This window comes from Lemur catta, chromosome 4 (assembly GCF_020740605.2).
Source record: "Lemur catta isolate mLemCat1 chromosome 4, mLemCat1.pri, whole genome shotgun sequence".
Classification (NCBI taxonomy): Eukaryota; Metazoa; Chordata; class Mammalia; order Primates; family Lemuridae; genus Lemur; species Lemur catta.
This window is the reverse complement of record NC_059131.1, coordinates 107,684,286-107,688,574: the sequence shown is the minus strand read 5'-3', so window position 1 is coordinate 107,688,574 and position 4,289 is coordinate 107,684,286. Positions and strand designations below refer to the sequence as shown.

General features: G+C 44.5%; 1 pseudogene; it reads left to right on the top strand.

Moving 5' to 3' along the window:
• The first annotated feature begins 1,930 nt into the window (after positions 1 to 1,930).
• Positions 1,931 to 2,115, top strand: LOC123637535 (annotated as a pseudogene).
• Positions 2,116 to 4,289: the final 2,174 nt, after the last annotated feature.

The following is a 4,289-nucleotide window of genomic DNA, read 5'->3' as shown; positions in this document are numbered from 1 at the left end:
AGCTGGCTGCTGTAGAGAACCTGTCCCGGCCAGTTCACGGGATGCCCCGCTCTCCTACCCACGAAGTGCCACCCTCTCCATGCACCCCTGCTTTGACTGATGGCCATATGAAGCTCGAAACCTTAGAAGTAGTTGCCTTCTCTCTTTTTCTCACTGCCACCCACCCACTTCTTCCTCACCACATTCCACTGGTCATCAAATTCTTTCAGTTCTCTTTATTCAACATATCAGGCAGAGTTCAATTAGAGTAAACAGAAACCACTGCAGCTGTTTTAAACAGAAAGAGATTTATTTACAAATGCAGTTGGGTGCTTACTCGATTGTTGGAAGAGCAGGCTCTTGGATGGACCTTTGGGTATGCTGTCCATAGTGACACTGCAGAATTGGCCTGCCAGGGAGCTGCAGCATCCGCCCCAGCCAGGAAGGTGGGGAATCGGAAAACCACCACTGGAGCCACTGTGTTCACGGACACGCCACTCTCATTACAACCTAAGATCAGAAAGCCACCACTGCCTCATCTGCAACAGAGCCGTGCTATGTCTGATATCACAGATCCACAACAGCAAAAGATGGGTGTCCTGTGCCCTGTCTCTCCACACCCACAAAGCTAGAGCAACACACTGGGATGTTGCTGCAGGAACATTTTGTATGCTTATGACTGTACTTGTTGGAAGAAACAGACAAAACACCGGAAACCTGGCCTCTCCCTCACTTTGACCTTCCAAATCTTGCAAAATGGGTCCTCTTGTCAGAACTTACATTACATTTGGAATTTTAGCTGCAAGGGAGTCTGGAAAAGGTAGCTTCTAGCTTTCTAGCCTCTTAGTACAGGAAGGCACACTGAAAGGAGAGTGGAATGAGGCCATCTGCTCTGTCTACCACGTTCACCGTCTCCTGAACAGCCTCTTCCCTGTGGACCTTGTCATCTCCCACCTGAACCACTGCAATTTCCTCATAACCAGTCTCTCTGCTTCCAAGTTCTTTCTTCCTTAATCTATTCTCTGTGTTGTGCTTGAGTTTTCTTTCTAAAACACACCCTTGATTATGCCACTCTTCTGCCCAAAATCTTGTCACCTGTAAGAATAAAGACCATTCTCCTTTCAAAGCTCTTAACCATCTGGCCTAACCCACCTTACCAGCTGCAAATCCTGACACTGCACCACACCCCTTACAATGGCCCATAAGCCTCATGAGGCTGTGCACAATCTGGCCCCATTATCTTCCTACCTCATTTCTGACCTCTCTCCTCTCATCCCTCCACCCCAGCTGCACCAGCCTTCTAGCTGTCCGTGAGCGCACCACGCACACCCCTGCTCTGCCTGGAGTGCACTTCCACCGGGCGTCCGCATTAATCCAGCCCTCACTGTCTTCAGCTCCTCCTAATGTCACCTTCTCAAGGATGTGTTCCAAGACCACCTTTAAAATATTGCAACCAGCCTCAGCTTTTATTTTCTTCTCCATTTTGTTTTCTCTTCCCTTCTCTGCTCTACTTTTCTCCTTAGTACTTACCATCATCAAACATGCTTTATATTTTACTAATTAACTTTTAGTCTGTCTGCCCCCACTAGAAGTAAGCTCCACGAGGACAGGATTTGTGTGTTTGTTCACTGTGTTTTCCTGAGGTCTAGAACAGTGACTGGGACGTGGTAGGTGTTCAGTAAACAGTTATGGAATGAATGGTCATCTCTACTCCAAATCTTCTTGAGTCTCCTATCTCAACCCCAATATCTGACTCTTACCCTAATACCATGACTCTTATGTCCAAATATATCTTGAATCATCTCTTCTGCATCTACTTTGCCACTATCCTGGACTCTATCAGATACACCAATCTGACCTCAGCTCTCCCTGTTTAAACCCTTCTGAACTCTCTAGTATGACAGACACTTTTCCTCATGACACTTTTCCCCTTGTTTATTTCTCAATTTTAAGCTTTGTGCAGTGGCAGTATCATAGCCAATGAGGTTTACCTGAGGCGCAATTATTGCTAATTGAAAACTGTTTCTCAATTGTATTTCATACTATTGCCATCCAACCTTTCAACCATAGAAAACTTGCTTCACACCCCTGAATCTGCCATTTCTCTTATTCCTTGGTAATTTTTGTTCACCTGAAATGCACTTCTCCTCCTATTTACCTGGCTAACTCCTAGACAACCTTCAAGCCTCTCAGCTCTGACGTCATCTCTCCTAGACGGGCCCTTTAAGTCTAAGTTAGAATCCATAACTACTCGCACAACATCCTGGGCCTACACACTGGCCATTGGCTGGTTGCTTACCTGTCTTCATGGGATATGAGTTCCTTGAGGGTAGGAACCATGGCTCATTTATTTTTCTGTCTTCAACATGATGCACAGAACCTGGCACATAGTAGATACTTGATAAATGTCTGTGGGATAAAACAATAGGTGAATGGTTAGATGAATAATCATAATAGTAAATACTTGGATGAGGCTTAGAATGGTCTGGTGCTGTTCTCAGCACCCCACTTAAATAGTAACGCATGAAATTTCTTAATACTCTTAATGAAGTGGTTACTGCCCAAGAGTCTAAAAGCCCCAGTGGCCAAGTTAATTGCCCACAGTCACACAGAAAGTGCCAGAGACAAGATTCAGACTCAGGCATCTGGCTCCAGGCTGTGGGGTTTTGGGGGTTTTTGGCCTTTATTGTTTCTAATTGACACATAATAATTGCACATATTTATGGGGTATATATAGTGTGATATTTTGATACATGTATACAATGCATACTAATCAAATTGGGGTAATTTGCTTACCTATCACCTCAAACATTCATCACTTCTTTGTGTTGGGGCAGACTGTCTCCTTAGCTACTATGCTTATACTGGTGATGATTGGATGGTGGATACAAAGGTATTCCAAGTAGACAAAAAATAGAGGCAAAGGTGAAAATGTTCACATTATTTTGTGTGGCTTTTATGGTCAGTAAATTTGGCCACACCTGCAATTAATTCTGTCCTAGAAAATACTCATTCCCTACAGTATATTTCAAATTAAAACCTTAACCATGTTTTTGAAAACATACCTTTTTCTTTTGAAGCAGAGTCTCACTCTGTTGCCCGGGTGAGTGCCGTGGCATCAGCCTCGCTCACAGCAACCTCAAACTCCTGGGCTCAAGCGATCCTCCTGCCTCAGCCTCTCAGGTAGCTGGGACTACATGCATGCACCACCACACTCAGCTAATTTTTTCTATTTTTTAATAGAGACGGGGTCTCACTCTTGCTCAGGCTGATCTTCAACTCCTGAGCTCAAGCAATCCTTCCGCCTTGGCCTCCCAGAGTGCTAGGATTACAGGTGAAAACACACTTTCAAATCATTCTCAAATGTGTCCTTAAACCTCAGATCCTAGATGAGCTAGACCCTGCCTCCTTGACCTCTGAATATTGAGATCCTAACACTTAAATGTATACCCACATTCACTTATTCATTCAACAGACACTCACTGAGTGCCTACAATGTGCCAGGCAGTGTTCTTGACACTAACAGTATTGCTACTACAACACACACACACACACACACACACACACACACACACACACACACACACACATAATCCAATCATAGGTATGTTTTGGTGAGGTCACAGAGTGTCATGGTTAGGATCACAAGCTCAGGAGCCAGACCGCGTGTGTCAAACCCCAGCTCTGCCACTTTCTATTAACAGTTGTGGGACTTCAGCAGGGCCACTCACCTGGTCTCTTCATTAAAAAAATGGGTATAACAACAACAGTCTCTATCTCACGGAGGGGCTGTGAGGATTATACAGCTAATACATAGAAAGTGGGTGTGGCACGGTGTCTGGCAAATACACTTAATAAATGCTAGCAATTTTACATTGGCAATCTTTTCTGATAGGTTATTGCTGAATGGTTGAGCTTCTTATGTGGTTCTCTTTTCCATTGCAAGATAAAAAGAAATCTGGAGATCTTCTCTGGTGGGAAATAAGTCTTAAAGGGATATGGAGGAATTAACAGCATTTGTTGCCATAACGAAACCATTTCTTGCTCTTGAGCTGGTCTTTAGGGGCCCACGGTTTACGCCAGTGCGCCCTGCATGTCAGCAGGGCAGGCTTCGGCAGAGCTATTTGTGCAAGAACGAAGGTCAAGGGCTCCTTGTATTGAAGGCCTTTCTCAAAATGAAGGATTTGGCTTCTGAGATTAATGTTCGCAGTGAACCCCTGCTATACTTAATTCCCTTTTCTGTGAACTCAGTACATTTTTAAAATTCAGTCAGGGGCCCTGCTATGGTGTGGCTTGGAAACTGCAAACCC